A 26,325-nucleotide genomic window follows, 5' to 3' on the forward strand; every position below is an offset into this window, starting at 1 on the left:
TTTTGGACTGTAGAAAAATGTATCCAAAATTTCATTTGGATTGAGACTCATGTTGAATAACTACTTTTTAAAGCCTCAATGTGACCAAAATTGCCATTTTTACAGACTTTTTCTCCTACTCAGAAGCTTCTATTTCGACCAATTTCAAGCATTAAATGGCTCTAAACACACTTATTTTAGTTCCAAAAGTGATAATTCACATGCAATAGTCATTTACAGTCAAAAAATTTAACTTAAAAAAATTACAATTTCTGACCATCTGGAGAAAGTTCGACAGGTCACGAGTCACCGTTTTTCATCAGAAAATGGATTTTTTGGACTGTAAAAAAATGTATTCAAAATGTCATTTGGATTGAGCCTCATGTTGAATAACTACTTTTTAAAGCCCCAATTTGACCAAAATTAGCATTTTTACAGACTTTTTCTCCTACTCAAAAGCTTCTATTTCGACCAATTTCAGGCATTTAAATGACTCTAAACAAACTTACTTTAGTTCCAAAAGTGATAGTTAACATGCAATAGTCATTTACAGTCAAAAACGTAAACAATAAAAAATTACCAATTCTGACCATCTGGAGAAAGTTCGACAGGTCATAGGACACTATTTTTCATCAGAAAATTGATTTTTTTGACTTTAGAAAAATGTATTCAAAATGTCATTTGGATTGAGCCTCATGTTGAATAACTACTTTTTAAAGCCCCAATTTGACCAAAATTGCCATTTTTACAGACTTTTTCTCCTACTCAAAAGCTTCTATTTCGACAAATTTCAGGCATTTAAATGACTCTAAACACACTTATTTTAGTTCCAAAAGTGATAATTAACATGCAATAGTCATTTACAGTCAAAAAATTAAACATAAAAAAATTACAATTTCTGACCATCTGGAGAAAGTTCGACAGGTCACGAGTCACCGATTTTTTATCAGAAAATGGATTTTTTGGACTGTAGAAAAATGTATTCAAAATGTCATTTGGATTGTGCCTCATGTTGAATAACTACTTTTTAAAGCCTCAATGTGACCAAAATAGCCATTTTTACAGACTTTTTCTCCTACTCAAAAGCTTCTATTTCGTCCAATTTCAGGCATTAAAATTACTCTAAACACACTTATTTTAGTTCCTAAAGTGATAATTCACATGCAATAGTCATTCACAGTCAAAAAATTAAAGTAAAAACAATTACCAATTCTGACCATCTGGAGAAGGTTCGACAGGTCACGGGACACTGTTTTTCATCTGAAAATTCATTTTTTTGCCTTTGGAAAAATGTATTCAAAATGTCATTTGGATTGAGCCTCATGTTGAATAACTACTTTTTAAAGCCCCAATTTGACCAAAATTAGCATTTTTACAGACTTTTTCTCCTACTCAAAAGCTTCTATTTCGACCAATTTCAGGCATTTAAATGACTCTAAACAAACTTACTTTAGTTCCAAAAGTGATAATTAACATGCAATAGTCATTTACAGTCAAAAAATTAAACATAAAAAAAATTACAATTTCTGACCATCTGGAGAAAGTTCGACAGGTCACGAGTCACCGTTTTTTATCAGAAAATGGATTTTTTGGACTGTAGAAAAATGTATTCAAAATGTTATTTGGATTGTGCCTCATGTTGAATAACTACTTTTTAAAGCCTCAATGTGACCAAAATAGCCATTTTTACAGACTTTTTCTCCTACTCAAAAGCTTCTATTTCGACAAATTTCAGGCATTTAAATGACTCTAAACACACTTATTTTAGTTCCAAAAGTGATAATTAACATGCAATAGTCATTTACAGTCAAAAAATTAAACATAAAAAAATTACAATTTCTGACAATCTGGAGAAAGTTCGACAGGTCAGCGTTTTTCTTCAGAAAATTGATTTTTTTAGACTGTAGAAAAATGTATACAAAATGTCATTTGGATTGAGACTCATGTTGAATTACTACTTTTTAAAGCCCCAATTTGACCAAAATTAGCATTTTTACAGACTTTTTCTCCTACTCAAAAGCTTCTATTTCGACCAATTTCAGGCATTAAAATTACTCTAAACACACTTATTTTAGTTCCTAAAGTGATAATTCACATGCAATAGTCATTCACAGTCAAAAAATTAAAGTAAAAACAATTACCAATTCTGACCATCTGGAGAAAGTTCGACAGGTCACGGGACACTGTTTTTCATCTGAAAATTCATTTTTTTGCCTTTGGAAAAATGTATTCAAAATGTCATTTGGATTGAGCCTCATGTTGAATAACTACTTTTTAAAGCCCCAATTTGACCAAAATTAGCATTTTTACAGACTTTTTCTCCTACTCAAAAGCTTCTATTTCGACCAATTTCAGGCATTTAAATGACTCTAAACAAACTTACTTTAGTTCCAAAAGTGATAATTAACATGCAATAGTCATTTACAGTCAAAAACGTAAACAATAAAAAATTACCAATTCTGACCATCTGGAGAAAGTTCGACAGGTCATGGGACACTATTTTTCATCAGAAAATTGATTTTTTTGACTTTAGAAAAATGTATTCAAAATGTCATTTGGATTGAGCCTCATGTTGAATAACTACTTTTTAAAGCCCCAATTTGACCACAATTGCCATTTTTACAGACTTTTTCTCCTACTCAAAAGCTTCTATTTCGACCAATTTCAGGCATTTAAATGACTCTAAACAAACTTATTTTAGTTCCAAAAGTGATAATTAACATGCAATAGTCATTTACAGTCAAATAATTAAACATAAAAAAATTACAATTTCTGACCGTCTGGAGAAAGTTCGACAGGTCACGAGTCACCGTTTTTCATCAGAAAATTGATTTTTTGGACTGTAGAAAAATTTATCCAAAATTTCATTTGGATTGAGACTCATGTTGAATAACTACTTTTTAAAGCCTCAATGTGACCAAAATTGCCATTTTTACAGACTTATTCTCATACTTAGAAGCTTCTATTTCGACCAATTTCAAGCATTAAATGACTCTAAACACACTTATTTTAGTTCCAAAAGTGATAATTCACATGCAATAGTCATTTACAGTCAAAAAATTTAACTTAAAAAAATTACAATTTCTGACCATCTGGAGAAAGTTCGACAGGTCACGAGTCACCGTTTTTCATCAGAAAATAGATTTTTTGGACTGTAAAAAAATGTATTCAAAATGTCATTTGGATTGAGACTCATGTTGAATAACTACTTTTTAAAGACTCAATGTGACCAAAATTGCCATTTTTACAGACTTTTTCTCCTACTCAGAAGCTTCTATTTCTACCAATTTCAGGCATTAAAATGACTCTAAACACATTTATTTTAGTTACAAAAGTGATAATTCACATGCAATAGTCATTTACAGTCAAAAACTTAAACAATAAAAAATTACCAATTCTGACCATCTGGAGAAAGTTCGACAGGTCATGGGACACTATTTTTCATCAGAAAATTGATTTTTTTGACTTTAGAAAAATGTATTCAAAATGTCATTTGGACTGTGTCTCATGTTGAATAACTACTTTTTAAAGCCTCAATGTGACCAAAATTGCCATTTTTACAGACTTTTTCTCCTACTCAGAAGCTTCTATTTCAATCAATTTCAGGCATTAAAATGACTCTAAACACACTTATTTTAGTTCCAAAAGTGATAATTCACATGCAATAGTCATTTACAGTCAAAAAATTAAAGTAAAAACAATTACCAATTCTGACCATCTGGAGAAAGTTCGACAGGTCACGGGACACTGTTTTTCATCTGAAAATTCATTTTTTTGCCTTTGGAAAAATGTATTCAAAATGTCATTTGGATTGAGCCTCATGTTGAATAACTACTTTTTAAAGCCCCAATTTGACCAAAATTAGCATTTTTACAGACTTTTTCTCCTTCTCAAAAGCTTCTATTTCGACCAATTTCAGGCATTTAAATGACTCTAAACAAACTTACTTCAGTTCCAAAAGTGATAATTAACATGCAATAGTCATTTACAGTCAAAAATTTAACATAAAAAAAATTACAATTTCTGACCATCTGGAGAAAGTTCGACAGGTCACGAGTCACCGTTTTTTATCAGAAAATTGATTTTTTGGACTGTAGAAAAATGTATTCAAAATGTCATTTGGATTGTGCCTCATGTTGAATAACTACTTTTTAAAGCCTCAATGTGACCAAAATTGCCATTTTTACAGACTTTTTCTCCTACTCCAAAGCTTCTATTTCGACCAATTTCAAGCATTAAATGACTCTAAACACACTTATTTTAGTTCCAAAAGTGATAATTCACATGCAATAGTCATTTACAGTCAAAAAATTTAACTTAAAAAAATTACAATTTCTGACCATCTGGAGAAAGTTCGACAGGTCACGAGTCACCATTTTTCATCAGAAAATGGATTTTTTGGACTGTAAAAAAATGTATTCAAAATGTCAATTGGATTGAGACTCATATTGAATAACTACTTTTTAAAGCCTGAATGTGACCAAAATTGCCATTTTTACAGACTTTTTCTCCTACTCAGAAGCTTCTATTTCAATCAATTTCAGGCATTAAAATGACTCTAAACACACTTATTTTAGTTCCAAAAGTGATAATTCACATGCAATAGTCATTTATAGTCAAAAAATTAAACATAAAAAAATTACAATTTCTGACCATCTGGAGAAAGTTCGACAGGTCACGAGTCACCGTTTTTTATCAGAAAATTGATTTTTTGGACTGTAGAAAAATGTATTCAAAATGTCATTTGGATTGTGCCTCATGTTGAATAACTACTTTTTAAAGCCTCAATGTGACCAAAATAGCCATTTTTACAGACTTTTTCTCCTACTCAAAAGCTTCTATTTCGACAAATTTCAGGCATTTAAATGACTCTAAACACACTTATTTTAGTTCCAAAAGTGATAATTAACATGCAATAGTCATTTACAGTCAAAAAATTAAACATAAAAAAATTACAATTTCTGACAATCTGGAGAAAGTTCGACAGGTCAGCGTTTTTCTTCAGAAAATTGATTTTTTTAGACTGTAGAAAAATGTATACAAAATGTCATTTGGATTGAGACTCATGTTGAATTACTACTTTTTAAAGCCCCAATTTGACCAAAATTAGCATTTTTACAGACTTTTTCTCCTACTCAAAAGCTTCTATTTCGACCAATTTCAGGCATTAAAATTACTCTAAACACACTTATTTTAGTTCCTAAAGTGATAATTCACATGCAATAGTCATTCACAGTCAAAAAATTAAAGTAAAAACAATTACCAATTCTGACCATCTGGAGAAAGTTCGACAGGTCACGGGACACTGTTTTTCATCTGAAAATTCATTTTTTTGCCTTTGGACAAATGTATTCAAAATGTCATTTGGATTGAGCCTCATGTTGAATAACTACTTTTTAAAGCCCCAATTTGACCAAAATTAGCATTTTTACAGACTTTTTCTCCTACTCAAAAGCTTCTATTTCGACCAATTTCAGGCATTTAAATGACTCTAAACAAACTTACTTCAGTTCCAAAAGTGATAATTAACATGCAATAGTCATTTACAGTCAAAAAATTAAACATAAAAAAAATTACAATTTCTGACCATCTGGAGAAAGTTCGACAGGTCACGAGTCACCGTTTTTTATCAGAAAATTGATTTTTTGGACTGTAGAAAAATGTATTCAAAATGTCATTTGGATTGTGCCTCATGTTGAATAACTACTTTTTAAAGCCTCAATGTGACCAAAATTGCCATTTTTACAGACTTTTTCTCCTACTCCAAAGCTTCTATTTCGACCAATTTCAGGCATTTAAATGACTCTAAACACACTTATTTTAGTTCCAAAAGTGATAATTAACATGCAATAGTCATTTACAGTCAAAAAAATAAACATAAAAAAATTACAATTTCTGACCGTCTGGAGAAAGTTCGACAGGTCACGAGTCACCGTTTTTCATCAGAAAATGGATTTTTTGGACTGTAGAAAAATGTATCCAAAATTTCATTTGGATTGAGACTCATGTTGAATAACTACTTTTTAAAGCCTCAATGTGACCAAAATTGCCATTTTTACAGACTTTTTCTCCTACTCAGAAGCTTCTATTTCGACCAATTTCAAGCATTAAATGACTCTAAACACACTTATTTTAGTTCCAAAAGTGATAATTCACATGCAATAGTCATTTACAGTCAAAAAATGTAACTTAAAAAAATTACAATTTCTGACCATCTGGAGAAAGTTCGACAGGTCACGAGTCACCATTTTTCATCAGAAAATGGATTTTTTGGACTGTAAAAAAATGTATTCAAAATGTCAATTGGATTGAGACTCATATTGAATAACTACTTTTTAAAGCCTCAATGTGACCAAAATTGCCATTTTTACAGACTTTTTCTCCTACTCAGAAGCTTCTATTTCGATCAATTTCAGGCATTAAAATGACTCTAATCACACTTATTTTAGTTCCAAAAGTGATAATTCACATGCAATAGTCATTTACAGTCAAAAAATTAAACATAAAAAAATTACAATTTCTGACCATCTGTAGAAAGTTTAACAGGTCACGAGTCATTCGTTTTTATCAGAAAATTGTTTTTTAGTACTGTAGAAAAATGTATTCAAAATGTCATTTGGATTGTGCCTCATGTTGAATAACTACTTTTTAAAGCCTCAATGTGACCAAAATTGCCATTTTTACAGACTTTTTCTCCTTCTCAGAAGCTTCTATGTCTACCAATTTCAGGCATTAAAATGACTCTAAACACATTTATTTTAGTTACAAAAGTGATAATTCACATGCAAGAGTCATTTACAGTCAAAAACTTAAACAATAAAAAATTACCAATTCTGACCATCTGGAGAAAGTTCGACAGGTCATGGGACACTATTTTTTATCAGAAAATTGATTTTTTTGACTTTAGAAAAATGTATTCAAAATATCATTTGGACTGTGTCTCATGTTGAATAACTACTTTTTAAAGCCTCAATGTGACCAAAATTAGAATTTTTACAGACTTTTTCTCCTACTCAAAAGCTTCTATTTCGACCAATTTCAGGCATTTAAATGACTCTAAACAAACTTACTTCAGTTCCAAAAGTGATAATTAACATGTAATAGTCATTTACAGTCAAAAAATTAAACAATAAAAAATTACCAATTCTGACCATCTGGAGAAAGTTCAACAGGTCATGGGACACTATTTTTCATCAGAAAATTGATTTTTTTGACTTTAGAAAAATGTATTCAAAATGTCATTTGGATTGAGCCTCATGTTGAATAACTACTTTTTAAAGCCCCAATTTGACCAAAATTGCCATTTTTACAGACTTTTTCTCCTACTCAGAAGCTTCTATTTCAACCAATTTCAGGCATTTAAATGACTCTAAACAAACGTATTTTAGTTCCAAAAGTGATAATTAACATGCAATAGTCATTTACAGTCAAAAAATTAAACATAAAAAAATTACAATTTCTGACCGTCTGGAGAAAGTTCGACAGGTCACGAGTCACCGTTTTTCATCAGAAAATGGATTTTTTGGACTGTAGAAAAATGTATTCAAAATGTCATTTGGATTGAGACTCATGTTGAATAACTACTTTTTAAAGCCTCAATGTGACCAAAATTGCAATTTTTACAGACTTTTTCTCCTACTCAGAAGCTTCTATTTCGACCAATTTCAAGCATTAAATGACTCTAAACACACTTATTGTAGTTCCAAAAGTGATAATTCACATGCAATAGTCATTTACAGTCAAAAAATTTAACTTAAAAAAATTACAATTTCTGACCATCTGGAGAAAGTTCGACAGGTCACGAGTCACCGTTTTTCATCAGAAAATGGATTTTTTGGACTGTAAAAAAATGTATTCAAAATGTCATTTGGATTGAGACTCATGTTGAATAACTACTTTTTAAAGCCTCAATGTGACCAAAATTGCCATTTTTACAGACTTTTTCCCCTACTCAGAAGCTTCTATTTCTACCAATTTCAAGCATTAAATGACTCTAAACACACTTATTTTAGTTACAAAAGTGATAATTCACATGCAATAGTCATTTACAGTGAAAAACTTAAACAATAAAAAATTACCAATTCTGACCATCTGGAGAAAGTTCGACAGGTCATGGGACACTATTTTTCATCAGAAAATTGATTTTTTTGACTTTAGAAAAATGTATTCAAAATGTCATTTGGACTGTGTCTCATGTTGAATAACTACTTTTTAAAGCCTCAATGTGACCAAAATTGCCATTTTTACAGACTTTTTCTCCTACTCAGAAGCTTCTATTTCTACCAATTTCAGGCATTAAAATGACTCTAATCACACTTATTTTAGTTTCAAAAGTGATAATTCACATGCAATAGTCATTTACATAAAAAAAAATAAACATAAAAAAATTACAATTTCTGACCATCTGGAGAAAGTTCGACAGGTCACGGGACACTGTTTTTCATCAGAAAATTCATTTTTTTGCCTTTGGAAAAATGTATTCAAAATGTCATTTGGATTGAGCCTCATGTTGAATAACTACTTTTTAAAGCCCCAATTTGACCAAAATTAGCGTTTTTACAGACTTTTTCTCCTACTCAAAAGCTTCTATTTCGACCAATTTCAGGCATTTCAATGACTCTAAACAAACTTACTTTAGTTCCAAAAGTGATAATTAACATGCAATAGTCATTTTCAGTCAAAAAATTAAACATAAAAAAATTACAATTTCTGACCATCTGTAGAAAGTTTAACAGGTCACGAGTCATTTGTTTTCATCAGAAAATTGTTTTTTAGTACTGTAGAAAAATGTATTCAAAATGTCATTTGGATTGTGCCTTATGTTGAATAATTACTTTTTAAAGCCTCAATGTGACCAAAATTGCCATTTTTACAGACTTTTTCTCCTACTCAGAAGCTTCTATTTTGATCAATTCCAGGCTTTAAAATGACTCTAAACACACTTATTTAAGTTCCAAAAGTGATAATTAACATGCAATAGTCATTTACAGTCAAAAAACTTAAACATAAAAAAATTACACTTTCTGACCATCTGGAGAAAGTTCGACAGGTCACGGGTCACCGTTTTTCATCAGAAAATTTATTTTTTGGACTGTAGGAAAATGTATTCAAAATGTCATTTGGATTGAGACTGTTGTTAAATATCTACTTTTTAAAGCCTCAATGTGACCAAAATTGCCATTTTTACAGACTTTTTCTCCTACTCAGAACCATCTATTTCGACCAATTTCAGGCATTAAAATTACTCTAAACACACTTATTTTAGTTTCAAAAGTGATAATTCACATGCAATAGTCATTTACATAAAAAAAATTAAACATAAAAAAATTACAATTTCTGACCATCTGGAGAAAGTTCGACAGGTCATGGGACACTGTTTTTCATCAGAAAATGGATTTTTTAGACTGTAGAAAAATGTATTCAAAATGTCATTTGGATTGTGACTCATGTTGAATAACTACTTTTTAAAGCCCCAATTTGACCAAAATTGCCATTTTTACAGACTTTTTCTCCTACTCAAAAGCTTCTATTTCAACCAATTTCAGGCATTTAAATGACTCTAAACACACTTATTTTAGTTGCAAAAGTAATAATTCACATGCAATAGTCATTTTCAGTCAAAAAATTAAACATAAAAAAATTACAATTTCTGACCATCTGGAGAAAGTTCGACAGGTCACGAGTCACCGTTTTTCATCAGAAAATTGATCTTTTGGACTGTAGAAAAATGTATTCAAAATTTCATTTGGATTGAGACTCATGTTGAATAACTACTTTTTAAAGCCTCAATGTGACCAAAATTGCCATTTTTACAGACTTTTTCTCCTACTCAGAAGCTTTTATTTCGACCAATTTCAAGCATTAAATGACTTTAAACACACTTATTTTAGTTACAAAAGTGATAATTCACATGCAATAGTCATTTACAGTCAAAAACTTAAACAATAAAAAATTACCAATTCTGACCATCTGGAGAAAGTTCAACAGGTCATGGGACACTATTTTTCATCAGAAAATTGATTTTTTTGACTTTAGAAAAATGTATTCAAAATGTCATTTGGATTGAGCCTCATGTTGAATAACTACTTTTTAAAGCCCCAATTTGACCAAAATTGCCATTTTTACAGACTTTTTCTCCTACTCAAAAGCTTCTATTTCAACCAATTTCAGGCATTTAAATGACTCTAAACAAACTTATTTTAGTTCCAAAAGTGATAATTAACATGCAATAGTCATTTACAGTCAAAAAATTAAACATAAAAAAATTACAATTTCTGACCGTCTGGAGAAAGTTCGACAGGTCACGAGTCACCGTTTTTCATCAGAAAATGGATTTTTTGGACTGTAGAAAAATGTATCCAAAATTTCATTTGGATTGAGACTCATGTTGAATAACTACTTTTTAAAGCCTCAATGTGACCAAAATTGCCATTTTTACAGACTTTTTCTCCTACTCAGAAGCTTCTATTTCGACCAATTTCAAGCATTAAATGGCTCTAAACACACTTATTTTAGTTCCAAAAGTGATAATTCACATGCAATAGTCATTTACAGTCAAAAAATTTAACTTAAAAAAATTACAATTTCTGACCATCTGGAGAAAGTTCGACAGGTCACGAGTCACCGTTTTTCATCAGAAAATGGATTTTTTGGACTGTAAAAAAATGTATTCAAAATGTCATTTGGATTGAGCCTCATGTTGAATAACTACTTTTTAAAGCCCCAATTTGACCAAAATTAGCATTTTTACAGACTTTTTCTCCTACTCAAAAGCTTCTATTTCGACCAATTTCAGGCATTTAAATGACTCTAAACAAACTTACTTTAGTTCCAAAAGTGATAGTTAACATGCAATAGTCATTTACAGTCAAAAACGTAAACAATAAAAAATTACCAATTCTGACCATCTGGAGAAAGTTCGACAGGTCATAGGACACTATTTTTCATCAGAAAATTGATTTTTTTGACTTTAGAAAAATGTATTCAAAATGTCATTTGGATTGAGCCTCATGTTGAATAACTACTTTTTAAAGCCCCAATTTGACCAAAATTGCCATTTTTACAGACTTTTTCTCCTACTCAAAAGCTTCTATTTCGACAAATTTCAGGCATTTAAATGACTCTAAACACACTTATTTTAGTTCCAAAAGTGATAATTAACATGCAATAGTCATTTACAGTCAAAAAATTAAACATAAAAAAATTACAATTTCTGACCATCTGGAGAAAGTTCGACAGGTCACGAGTCACCGTTTTTTTATCAGAAAATGGATTTTTTCGACTGTAGAAAAATGTATTCAAAATGTCATTTGGATTGTGCCTCATGTTGAATAACTACTTTTTAAAGCCTCAATGTGACCAAAATAGCCATTTTTACAGACTTTTTCTCCTACTCAAAAGCTTCTATTTCGTCCAATTTCAGGCATTAAAATTACTCTAAACACACTTATTTTAGTTCCTAAAGTGATAATTCACATGCAATAGTCATTCACAGTCAAAAAATTAAAGTAAAAACAATTACCAATTCTGACCATCTGGAGAAAGTTCGACAGGTCACGGGACACTGTTTTTCATCTGAAAATTCATTTTTTTGCCTTTGGAAAAATGTATTCAAAATGTCATTTGGATTGAGCCTCATGTTGAATAACTACTTTTTAAAGCCCCAATTTGACCAAAATTAGCATTTTTACAGACTTTTTCTCCTACTCAAAAGCTTCTATTTCGACCAATTTCAGGCATTTAAATGACTCTAAACAAACTTACTTTAGTTCCAAAAGTGATAATTAACATGCAATAGTCATTTACAGTCAAAAAATTAAACATAAAAAAAATTACAATTTCTGACCATCTGGAGAAAGTTCGACAGGTCACGAGTCACCGTTTTTTATCAGAAAATGGATTTTTTGGACTGTAGAAAAATGTATTCAAAATGTCATTTGGATTGTGCCTCATGTTGAATAACTACTTTTTAAAGCCTCAATGTGACCAAAATAGCCATTTTTACAGACTTTTTCTCCTACTCAAAAGCTTCTATTTCGACAAATTTCAGGCATTTAAATGACTCTAAACACACTTATTTTAGTTCCAAAAGTGATAATTAACATGCAATAGTCATTTACAGTCAAAAAATTAAACATAAAAAAATTACAATTTCTGACAATCTGGAGAAAGTTCGACAGGTCAGCGTTTTTCTTCAGAAAATTGATTTTTTTAGACTGTAGAAAAATGTATACAAAATGTCATTTGGATTGAGACTCATGTTGAATTACTACTTTTTAAAGCCCCAATTTGACCAAAATTAGCATTTTTACAGACTTTTTCTCCTACTCAAAAGCTTCTATTTCGACCAATTTCAGGCATTAAAATTACTCTAAACACACTTATTTTAGTTCCTAAAGTGATAATTCACATGCAATAGTCATTCACAGTCAAAAAATTAAAGTAAAAACAATTACCAATTCTGACCATCTGGAGAAAGTTCGACAGGTCACGGGACACTGTTTTTCATCTGAAAATTCATTTTTTTGCCTTTGGAAAAATGTATTCAAAATGTCATTTGGATTGAGCCTCATGTTGAATAACTACTTTTTAAAGCCCCAATTTGACCAAAATTAGCATTTTTACAGACTTTTTCTCCTACTCAAAAGCTTCTATTTCGACCAATTTCAGGCATTTAAATGACTCTAAACAAACTTACTTTAGTTCCAAAAGTGATAATTAACATGCAATAGTCATTTACAGTCAAAAACGTAAACAATAAAAAATTACCAATTCTGACCATCTGGAGAAAGTTCGACAGGTCATGGGACACTATTTTTCATCAGAAAATTGATTTTTTTGACTTTAGAAAAATGTATTCAAAATGTCATTTGGATTGAGCCTCATGTTGAATAACTACTTTTTAAAGCCCCAATTTGACCACAATTGCCATTTTTACAGACTTTTTCTCCTACTCAAAAGCTTCTATTTCGACCAATTTCAGGCATTTAAATGACTCTAAACAAACTTATTTTAGTTCCAAAAGTGATAATTAACATGCAATAGTCATTTACAGTCAAATAATTAAACATAAAAAAATTACAATTTCTGACCGTCTGGAGAAAGTTCGACAGGTCACGAGTCACCGTTTTTCATCAGAAAATTGATTTTTTGGACTGTAGAAAAATTTATCCAAAATTTCATTTGGATTGAGACTCATGTTGAATAACTACTTTTTAAAGCCTCAATGTGACCAAAATTGCCATTTTTACAGACTTATTCTCATACTTAGAAGCTTCTATTTCGACCAATTTCAGCATTAAATGACTCTAAACACACTTATTTTAGTTCCAAAAGTGATAATTCACATGCAATAGTCATTTACAGTCAAAAAATTTAACTTAAAAAAATTACAATTTCTGACCATCTGGAGAAAGTTCGACAGGTCACGAGTCACCGTTTTTCATCAGAAAATAGATTTTTTGGACTGTAAAAAAATGTATTCAAAATGTCATTTGGATTGAGACTCATGTTGAATAACTACTTTTTAAAGACTCAATGTGACCAAAATTGCCATTTTTACAGACTTTTTCTCCTACTCAGAAGCTTCTATTTCTACCAATTTCAGGCATTAAAATGACTCTAAACACATTTATTTTAGTTACAAAAGTGATAATTCACATGCAATAGTCATTTACAGTCAAAAACTTAAACAATAAAAAATTACCAATTCTGACCATCTGGAGAAAGTTCGACAGGTCATGGGACACTATTTTTCATCAGAAAATTGATTTTTTTGACTTTAGAAAAATGTATTCAAAATGTCATTTGGACTGTGTCTCATGTTGAATAACTACTTTTTAAAGCCTCAATGTGACCAAAATTGCCATTTTTACAGACTTTTTCTCCTACTCAGAAGCTTCTATTTCAATCAATTTCAGGCATTAAAATGACTCTAAACACACTTATTTTAGTTCCAAAAGTGATAATTCACATGCAATAGTCATTTACAGTCAAAAAATTAAAGTAAAAACAATTACCAATTCTGACCATCTGGAGAAAGTTCGACAGGTCACGGGACACTGTTTTTCATCTGAAAATTCATTTTTTTGCCTTTGGAAAAATGTATTCAAAATGTCATTTGGATTGAGCCTCATGTTGAATAACTACTTTTTAAAGCCCCAATTTGACCAAAATTAGCATTTTTACAGACTTTTTCTCCTTCTCAAAAGCTTCTATTTCGACCAATTTCAGGCATTTAAATGACTCTAAACAAACTTACTTCAGTTCCAAAAGTGATAATTAACATGCAATAGTCATTTACAGTCATAAAATTAAACATAAAAAAAATTACAATTTCTGACCATCTGGAGAAAGTTCGACAGGTCACGAGTCACCGTTTTTTATCAGAAAATTGATTTTTTGGACTGTAGAAAAATGTATTCAAAATGTCATTTGGATTGTGCCTCATGTTGAATAACTACTTTTTAAAGCCTCAATGTGACCAAAATTGCCATTTTTACAGACTTTTTCTCCTACTCCAAAGCTTCTATTTCGACCAATTTCAGGCATTTAAATGACTCTAAACACACTTATTTTAGTTCCAAAAGTGATAATTAACATGCAATAGTCATTTACAGTCAAAAAAATAAACATAAAAAAATTACAATTTCTGACCGTCTGGAGAAAGTTCGACAGGTCACGAGTCACCGTTTTTCATCAGAAAATGGATTTTTTGGACTGTAGAAAAATGTATCCAAAATTTCATTTGGATTGAGACTCATGTTGAATAACTACTTTTTAAAGCCTCAATGTGACCAAAATTGCCATTTTTACAGACTTTTTCTCCTACTCAGAAGCTTCTATTTCGACCAATTTCAAGCATTAAATGACTCTAAACACACTTATTTTAGTTCCAAAAGTGATAATTCACATGCAATAGTCATTTACAGTCAAAAAATTTAACTTAAAAAAATTACAATTTCTGACCATCTGGAGAAAGTTCGACAGGTCACGAGTCACCATTTTTCATCAGAAAATGGATTTTTTGGACTGTAAAAAAATGTATTCAAAATGTCAATTGGATTGAGACTCATATTGAATAACTACTTTTTAAAGCCTCAATGTGACCAAAATTGCCATTTTTACAGACTTTTTCTCCTACTCAGAAGCTTCTATTTCAATCAATTTCAGGCATTAAAATGACTCTAAACACACTTATTTTAGTTCCAAAAGTGATAATTCACATGCAATAGTCATTTACAGTCAAAAAATTAAACATAAAAAAATTACAATTTCTGACCATCTGGAGAAAGTTCGACAGGTCACGAGTCACCGTTTTTTATCAGAAAATTGATTTTTTGGACTGTAGAAAAATGTATTCAAAATGTCATTTGGATTGTGCCTCATGTTGAATAACTACTTTTTAAAGCCTCAATGTGACCAAAATAGCCATTTTTACAGACTTTTTCTCCTACTCAAAAGCTTCTATTTCGACAAATTTCAGGCATTTAAATGACTCTAAACACACTTATTTTAGTTCCAAAAGTGATAATTAACATGCAATAGTCATTTACAGTCAAAAAATTAAACATAAAAAAATTACAATTTCTGACAATCTGGAGAAAGTTCGACAGGTCAGCGTTTTTCTTCAGAAAATTGATTTTTTTAGACTGTAGAAAAATGTATACAAAATGTCATTTGGATTGAGACTCATGTTGAATTACTACTTTTTAAAGCCCCAATTTGACCAAAATTAGCATTTTTACAGACTTTTTCTCCTACTCAAAAGCTTCTATTTCGACCAATTTCAGGCATTAAAATTACTCTAAACACATTTATTTTAGTTCCTAAAGTGATAATTCACATGCAATAGTCATTCACAGTCAAAAAATTAAAGTAAAAACAATTACCAATTCTGACCATCTGGAGAAAGTTCGACAGGTCACGGGACACTGTTTTTCATCTGAAAATTCATTTTTTTGCCTTTGGACAAATGTATTCAAAATGTCATTTGGATTGAGCCTCATGTTGAATAACTACTTTTTAAAGCCCCAATTTGACCAAAATTAGCATTTTTACAGACTTTTTCTCCTACTCAAAAGCTTCTATTTCGACCAATTTCAGGCATTTAAATGACTCTAAACAAACTTACTTCAGTTCCAAAAGTGATAATTAACATGCAATAGTCATTTACAGTCAAAAAATTAAACATAAAAAAAATTACAATTTCTGACCATCTGGAGAAAGTTCGACAGGTCACGAGTCACCGTTTTTTATCAGAAAATTGATTTTTTGGACTGTAGAAAAATGTATTCAAAATGTCATTTGGATTGTGCCTCATGTTGAATAACTACTTTTTAAAGCCTCAATGTGACCAAAATTGCCATTTTTACAGACTTTTTCTCCTACTCCAAAGCTTCTATTTCGACCAATTTCAGGCATTTAAATGACTCTAAACACACTTATTTTAGTTCCAAAAGTGATAATTAACATGCAATAGTCATTTACAGTCAAAAAAATAAACATAAAAAAATTACAATTTCTGACCGTCTGGAGAAAGTTCGACAGGTCACGAGTCACCGTTTTTCATCAGAAAATGGATTTTTTGGACTGTAGAAAAATGTATCCAAAATTTCATTTGGATTGAGACTCATGTTGAATAACTACTTTTTAAAGCCTCAATGTGACCAAAATTGCCATTTTTACAGACTTTTTCTCCTACTCAAAAGCTTCTATTTCGACCAATTTCAAGCATTAAATGACTCTAAACACACTTATTTTAGTTCCAAAAGTGATAATTCACATGCAATAGTCATTTACAGTCAAAAAATTTAACTTAAAAAAATTACAATTTCTGACCATCTGGAGAAAGTTCGACAGGTCACGAGTCACCATTTTTCATCAGAAAATGGATTTTTTGGACTGTAAAAAAATGTATTCAAAATGTCAATTGGATTGAGACTCATATTGAATAACTACTTTTTAAAGCCTCAATGTGACCAAAATTGCCATTTTTACAGACTTTTTCTCCTACTCAGAAGCTTCTATTTCGATCAATTTCAGGCATTAAAATGACTCTAATCACACTTATTTTAGTTCCAAAAGTGATAATTCACATGCAATAGTCATTTACAGTCAAAAAATTAAACATAAAAAAATTACAATTTCTGACCATCTGTAGAAAGTTTAACAGGTCACGAGTCATTCGTTTTTATCAGAAAATTGTTTTTTAGTACTGTAGAAAAATGTATTCAAAATGTCATTTGGATTGTGCCTCATGTTGAATAACTACTTTTTAAAGCCTCAATGTGACCAAAATTGCCATTTTTACAGACTTTTTCTCCTACTCCAAAGCTTCTATTTCGACCAATTTCAGGCATTTAAATGACTCTAAACACACTTATTTTAGTTCCAAAAGTGATAATTAACATGCAATAGTCATTTACAGTCAAAAAATTAAACATAAAAAAATTACAATTTCTGACCATCTGTAGAAAGTTTAACAGGTCACGAGTCATTCGTTTTTATCAGAAAATTGTTTTTTAGTACTGTAGAAAAATGTATACAAAATGTCATTTGGATTGAGACTCATGTTGAATTACTACTTTTTAAAGCCCCAATTTGACCAAAATTAGCATTTTTACAGACTTTTTCTCCTACTCAAAAGCTTCTATTTCGACCAATTTCAGGCATTAAAATTACTCTAAACACACTTATTTTAGTTCCTAAAGTGATAATTCACATGCAATAGTCATTCACAGTCAAAAAATTAAAGTAAAAACAATTACCAATTCTGACCATCTGGAGAAAGTTCGACAGGTCACGGGACACTGTTTTTCATCTGAAAATTCATTTTTTTGCCTTTGGAAAAATGTATTCAAAATGTCATTTGGATTGAGCCTCATGTTGAATAACTACTTTTTAAAGCCCCAATTTGACCAAAATTAGCATTTTTACAGACTTTTTCTCCTACTCAAAAGCTTCTATTTCGACCAATTTCAGGCATTTAAATGACTCTAAACAAACTTACTTTAGTTCCAAAAGTGATAATTAACATGCAATAGTCATTTACAGTCAAAAACGTAAACAATAAAAAATTACCAATTCTGACCATCTGGAGAAAGTTCGACAGGTCATGGGACACTATTTTTCATCAGAAAATTGATTTTTTTGACTTTAGAAAAATGTATTCAAAATGTCATTTGGATTGAGCCTCATGTTGAATAACTACTTTTTAAAGCCCCAATTTGACCACAATTGCCATTTTTACAGACTTTTTCTCCTACTCAAAAGCTTCTATTTCGACCAATTTCAGGCATTTAAATGACTCTAAACAAACTTATTTTAGTTCCAAAAGTGATAATTAACATGCAATAGTCATTTACAGTCAAATAATTAAACATAAAAAAATTACAATTTCTGACCGTCTGGAGAAAGTTCGACAGGTCACGAGTCACCGTTTTTCATCAGAAAATTGATTTTTTGGACTGTAGAAAAATTTATCCAAAATTTCATTTGGATTGAGACTCATGTTGAATAACTACTTTTTAAAGCCTCAATGTGACCAAAATTGCCATTTTTACAGACTTATTCTCATACTTAGAAGCTTCTATTTCGACCAATTTCAGCATTAAATGACTCTAAACACACTTATTTTAGTTCCAAAAGTGATAATTCACATGCAATAGTCATTTACAGTCAAAAAATTTAACTTAAAAAAATTACAATTTCTGACCATCTGGAGAAAGTTCGACAGGTCACGAGTCACCGTTTTTCATCAGAAAATAGATTTTTTGGACTGTAAAAAAATGTATTCAAAATGTCATTTGGATTGAGACTCATGTTGAATAACTACTTTTTAAAGACTCAATGTGACCAAAATTGCCATTTTTACAGACTTTTTCTCCTACTCAGAAGCTTCTATTTCTACCAATTTCAGGCATTAAAATGACTCTAAACACATTTATTTTAGTTACAAAAGTGATAATTCACATGCAATAGTCATTTACAGTCAAAAACTTAAACAATAAAAAATTACCAATTCTGACCATCTGGAGAAAGTTCGACAGGTCATGGGACACTATTTTTCATCAGAAAATTGATTTTTTTGACTTTAGAAAAATGTATTCAAAATGTCATTTGGACTGTGTCTCATGTTGAATAACTACTTTTTAAAGCCTCAATGTGACCAAAATTGCCATTTTTACAGACTTTTTCTCCTACTCAGAAGCTTCTATTTCAATCAATTTCAGGCATTAAAATGACTCTAAACACACTTATTTTAGTTCCAAAAGTGATAATTCACATGCAATAGTCATTTACAGTCAAAAAATTAAAGTAAAAACAATTACCAATTCTGACCATCTGGAGAAAGTTCGACAGGTCACGGGACACTGTTTTTCATCTGAAAATTCATTTTTTTGCCTTTGGAAAAATGTATTCAAAATGTCATTTGGATTGAGCCTCATGTTGAATAACTACTTTTTAAAGCCCCAATTTGACCAAAATTAGCATTTTTACAGACTTTTTCTCCTTCTCAAAAGCTTCTATTTCGACCAATTTCAGGCATTTAAATGACTCTAAACAAACTTACTTCAGTTCCAAAAGTGATAATTAACATGCAATAGTCATTTACAGTCATAAAATTAAACATAAAAAAAATTACAATTTCTGACCATCTGGAGAAAGTTCGACAGGTCACGAGTCACCGTTTTTTATCAGAAAATTGATTTTTTGGACTGTAGAAAAATGTATTCAAAATGTCATTTGGATTGTGCCTCATGTTGAATAACTACTTTTTAAAGCCTCAATGTGACCAAAATTGCCATTTTTACAGACTTTTTCTCCTACTCAGAAGCTTCTATTTCGACCAATTTCAAGCATTAAATGACTCTAAACACACTTATTTTAGTTCCAAAAGTGATAATTCACATGCAATAGTCATTTACAGTCAAAAAATTTAACTTAAAAAAATTACAATTTCTGACCATCTGGAGAAAGTTCGACAGGTCACGAGTCACCATTTTTCATCAGAAAATGGATTTTTTGGACTGTAAAAAAATGTATTCAAAATGTCAATTGGATTGAGACTCATATTGAATAACTACTTTTTAAAGCCTCAATGTGACCAAAATTGCCATTTTTACAGACTTTTTCTCCTACTCAGAAGCTTCTATTTCAATCAATTTCAGGCATTAAAATGACTCTAAACACACTTATTTTAGTTCCAAAAGTGATAATTCACATGCAATAGTCATTTACAGTCAAAAAATTAAACATAAAAAAATTACAATTTCTGACCATCTGGAGAAAGTTCGACAGGTCACGAGTCACCGTTTTTTATCAGAAAATTGATTTTTTGGACTGTAGAAAAATGTATTCAAAATGTCATTTGGATTGTGCCTCATGTTGAATAACTACTTTTTAAAGCCTCAATGTGACCAAAATAGCCATTTTTACAGACTTTTTCTCCTACTCAAAAGCTTCTATTTCGACAAATTTCAGGCATTTAAATGACTCTAAACACACTTATTTTAGTTCCAAAAGTGATAATTAACATGCAATAGTCATTTACAGTCAAAAAATTAAACATAAAAAAATTACAATTTCTGACAATCTGGAGAAAGTTCGACAGGTCAGCGTTTTTCTTCAGAAAATTGATTTTTTTAGACTGTAGAAAAATGTATACAAAATGTCATTTGGATTGAGACTCATGTTGAATTACTACTTTTTAAAGCCCCAATTTGACCAAAATTAGCATTTTTACAGACTTTTTCTCCTACTCAAAAGCTTCTATTTCGACCAATTTCAGGCATTAAAATTACTCTAAACACACTTATTTTAGTTCCTAAAGTGATAATTCACATGCAATAGTCATTCACAGTCAAAAAATTAAAGTAAAAACAATTACCAATTCTGACCATCTGGAGAAAGTTCGACAGGTCACGGGACACTGTTTTTCATCTGAAAATTCATTTTTTTGCCTTTGGACAAATGTATTCAAAATGTCATTTGGATTGAGCCTCATGTTGAATAACTACTTTTTAAAGCCCCAATTTGACCAAAATTAGCATTTTTACAGACTTTTTCTCCTACTCAAAAGCTTCTATTTCGACCAATTTCAGGCATTTAAATGACTCTAAACAAACTTACTTCAGTTCCAAAAGTGATAATTAACATGCAATAGTCATTTACAGTCAAAAAATTAAACATAAAAAAAATTACAATTTCTGACCATCTGGAGAAAGTTCGACAGGTCACGAGTCACCGTTTTTTATCAGAAAATTGATTTTTTGGACTGTAGAAAAATGTATTCAAAATGTCATTTGGATTGTGCCTCATGTTGAATAACTACTTTTTAAAGCCTCAATGTGACCAAAATTGCCATTTTTACAGACTTTTTCTCCTACTCCAAAGCTTCTATTTCGACCAATTTCAGGCATTTAAATGACTCTAAACACACTTATTTTAGTTCCAAAAGTGATAATTAACATGCAATAGTCATTTACAGTCAAAAAAATAAACATAAAAAAATTACAATTTCTGACCGTCTGGAGAAAGTTCGACAGGTCACGAGTCACCGTTTTTCATCAGAAAATGGATTTTTTGGACTGTAGAAAAATGTATCCAAAATTTCATTTGGATTGAGACTCATGTTGAATAACTACTTTTTAAAGCCTCAATGTGACCAAAATTGCCATTTTTACAGACTTTTTCTCCTACTCAAAAGCTTCTATTTCGACCAATTTCAAGCATTAAATGACTCTAAACACACTTATTTTAGTTCCAAAAGTGATAATTCACATGCAATAGTCATTTACAGTCAAAAAATTTAACTTAAAAAAATTACAATTTCTGACCATCTGGAGAAAGTTCGACAGGTCACGAGTCACCATTTTTCATCAGAAAATGGATTTTTTGGACTGTAAAAAAATGTATTCAAAATGTCAATTGGATTGAGACTCATATTGAATAACTACTTTTTAAAGCCTCAATGTGACCAAAATTGCCATTTTTACAGACTTTTTCTCCTACTCAGAAGCTTCTATTTCGATCAATTTCAGGCATTAAAATGACTCTAATCACACTTATTTTAGTTCCAAAAGTGATAATTCACATGCAATAGTCATTTACAGTCAAAAAATTAAACATAAAAAAATTACAATTTCTGACCATCTGTAGAAAGTTTAACAGGTCACGAGTCATTCGTTTTTATCAGAAAATTGTTTTTTAGTACTGTAGAAAAATGTATTCAAAATGTCATTTGGATTGTGCCTCATGTTGAATAACTACTTTTTAAAGCCTCAATGTGACCAAAATTGCCATTTTTACAGACTTTTTCTCCTTCTCAGAAGCTTCTATGTCTACCAATTTCAGGCATTAAAATGACTCTAAACACATTTATTTTAGTTACAAAAGTGATAATTCACATGCAAGAGTCATTTACAGTCAAAAACTTAAACAATAAAAACTTACCAATTCTGACCATCTGGAGAAAGTTCGACAGGTCATGGGACACTATTTTTTATCAGAAAATTGATTTTTTTGACTTTAGAAAAATGTATTCAAAATATCATTTGGACTGTGTCTCATGTTGAATAACTACTTTTTAAAGCCTCAATGTGACCAAAATTAGCATTTTTACAGACTTTTTCTCCTACTCAAAAGCTTCTATTTCGACCAATTTCAGGCATTTAAATGACTCTAAACAAACTTACTTCAGTTCCAAAAGTGATAATTAACATGCAATAGTCATTTACAGTCAAAAAATTAAACATAAAAAAATTACAATTTCTGACAATCTGGAGAAAGTTCGACAGGTCAGCGTTTTTCTTCAAAAAATTGATTTATTTGGACTGTAGAAAAATGTATACAAAATGTCATTTGGATTGAGACTCATGTTGAAATACTACTTTTTAAAGCCTCAATGTGACCAAAACTGCCATTTTTACAGACTTTTTCTCCTACTCAGAAGCTTCTATTTCTACCAATTTCAGGCATTAAAATGACTCTAAACACATTTATTTTAGTTACAAAAGTGATAATTCACATGCAATAGTCATTTACAGTCAAAAACTTAAACAATAAAAAATTACCAATTCTGACCATCTGGAGAAAGTTCAACAGGTCATGGGACACTATTTTTCATCAGAAAATTGATTTTTTTGACTTTAGAAAAATGTATTCAAAATGTCATTTGGATTGAGCCTCATGTTGAATAACTACTTTTTAAAGCCCCAATTTGACCAAAATTGCCATTTTTACAGACTTTTTCTCCTACTCAGAAGCTTCTATTTCAACCAATTTCAGGCATTTAAATGACTCTAAACAAACGTATTTTAGTTCCAAAAGTGATAATTAACATGCAATAGTCATTTACAGTCAAAAAATTAAACATAAAAAAATTACAATTTCTGACCGTCTGGAGAAAGTTCGACAGGTCACGAGTCACCGTTTTTCATCAGAAAATGGATTTTTTGGACTGTAGAAAAATGTATTCAAAATGTCATTTGGATTGAGACTCATGTTGAATAACTACTTTTTAAAGCCTCAATGTGACCAAAATTGCAATTTTTACAGACTTTTTCTCGTACTCAGAAGCTTCTATTTCGACCAATTTCAAGCATTAAATGACTCTAAACACACTTATTTTAGTTCCAAAAGTGATAATTCACATGCAATAGTCATTTACAGTCAAAAAATTTAACTTAAAAAAATTACAATTTCTGACCATCTGGAGAAAGTTCGACAGGTCACGAGTCACCGTTTTTCATCAGAAAATGGATTTTTTGGACTGTAAAAAAATGTATTCAAAATGTCATTTGGATTGAGCCTCATGTTGAATAACTACTTTTTAAAGCCCCAATTTGACCAAAATTGCCATTTTTACAGACTTTTTCTCCTACTCAAAAGCTTCTATTTCGACAAATTTCAGGCATTTAAATGACTCTAAACACACTTATTTTAGTTCCAAAAGTGATAATTAACATGCAACAGTCATTTACAGTCAAAAAATTAAACATAAAAAAATTACAATTTCTGACAATCTGGAGAAAGTTCGACAGGTCAGCGTTTTTCTTCAGAAAATTGATTTTTTTAGACTGTAGAAAAATGTATACAAAATGTCATTTGGATTGAGCCTCATGTTGAATAACTACTTTTTAAAGCCCCAATTTGACCAAAATTGCCATTTTTACAGACTTTTTCTCCTACTCAAAAGCTTCTATTTCGACCAATTTCAGGCATTTAAATGACTCTAAACAAACTTATTTTAGTTCCAAAAGTGATAATTAACATGCAATAGTCATTTACAGTCAAATAATTAAACTTAAAAAAAATACAATTTCTGACCGTCTGGAGAAAGTTCGACAGGTCACGAGTCACCGTTTTTCATCAGAAAATTGATTTTTTGGACTGTAGAAAAATTTATCCAAAATTTCATTTGGATTGAGACTCATGTTGAATAACTACTTTTTAAAGCCTCAATGTGACCAAAATTGCCATTTTTACAGACTTTTTCTCCTACTTAGAAGCTTCTATTTCGACCAATTTCAAGCATTAAATGACTCTAAACACACTTATTTTAGTTCCAAAAGTGATAATTCACATGCAATAGTCATTTACAGTCAAAAAATTTAACTTAAAAAAATTACAATTTCTGACCATTTGGAGAAAGTTCGACAGGTCACGAGTCACCGTTTTTCATCAGAAAATGGATTTTTTGGACTGTAGAAAAATGTATTCAAAATGTCATTTGGATTGAGACTCATGTTGAATAACTACTTTTTAAAGCCTCAATGTGACCAAAATTGCCATTTTTACAGACTTTTTCTCCTACTCAGAAGCTTCTATTTCGACCAATTTCAAGCATTAAATGACTCTAAACACACTTATTTTAGTTCCAAAAGTGATAATTCACATGCAATAGTCATTTACAGTCAAAAAATTTAACTTAAAAAAATTACAATTTCTGACCATCTGGAGAAAGTTCGACAGGTCACGAGTCACCGTTTTTCATCAGAAAATGGATTTTTTGGACTGTAAAAAAATGTATTCAAAATGTCATTTGGATTGAGCCTCATGTTGAATAACTACTTTTTAAAGCCCCAATTTGACCAAAATTAGCATTTTTACAGACTTTTTCTCCTACTCAAAAGCTTCTATTTCGACCAATTTCAGGCATTTAAATGACTCTAAACAAACTTACTTTCGTTCCAAAAGTGATAATTAACATGCAATAGTCATTTACAGTCAAAAAATCAAACATAAAAGAATTACAATTTCTGACCATCTGGAGAAAGTTCGACAGGTCACGAGTCACCGTTTTTTATCAGAAAATGGATTTTTTGGACTGTAGAAAAATGTATTCAAAATGTCATTTGGATTGTGCCTCATGTTGAATAACTACTTTTTAAAGCCTCAATGTGACCAAAATAGCCATTTTTACAGACTTTTTCTCCTACTCAAAAGCTTCTATTTCGACAAATTTCAGGCATTTAAATGACTCTAAACACACTTATTTTAGTTCCAAAAGTGATAATTAACATGCAATAGTCATTTACAGTCAAAAAATTAAACATAAAAAAATTACAATTTCTGACAATCTGGAGAAAGTTCGAAAGGTCAGCGTTTTTCTTCAGAAAATTGATTTTTTTAGACTGTAGAAAAATGTATACAAAATGTCATTTGGATTGAGACTCATGTTGAATTACTACTTTTTAAAGCCCCAATTTGACCAAAATTAGCATTTTTACAGACTTTTTCTCCTACTCAAAAGCTTCTATTTCGTCCAATTTCAGGCATTAAAATTACTCTAAACACACTTATTTTAGTTCCTAAAGTGATAATTCACATGCAATAGTCATTCACAGTCAAAAAATTAAAGTAAAAACAATTACCAATTCTGACCATCTGGAGAAAGTTCGACAGGTCACGGGACACTGTTTTTCATCTGAAAATTCATTTTTTTGCCTTTGGAAAAATGTATTCAAAATGTCATTTGGATTGAGCCTCATGTTGAATAACTACTTTTTAAAGCCCCAATTTGTCCAAAATTAGCATTTTTACAGACTTTTTCTCCTACTCAAAAGCTTCTATTTCGACCAATTTCAGGCATTTAAATGACTCTAAACAAACTTACTTTAGTTCCAAAAGTGATAATTAACATGCAATAGTCATTTACAGTCAAAAACGTAAACAATAAAAAATTACCAATTCTGACCATCTGGAGAAAGTTCGACAGGTCATAGGACACTACTTTTCATCAGAAAATTGATTTTTTTGACTTTAGAAAAATGTATTCAAAATGTCATTTGGATTGAGCCTCATGTTGAATAACTACTTTTTAAAGCCCCAATTTGACCAAAA

The sequence above is a fragment of the Triturus cristatus genome, chromosome 8, assembly GCF_964204655.1.
Source record: "Triturus cristatus chromosome 8, aTriCri1.1, whole genome shotgun sequence".
Classification (NCBI taxonomy): Eukaryota; Metazoa; Chordata; class Amphibia; order Caudata; family Salamandridae; genus Triturus; species Triturus cristatus.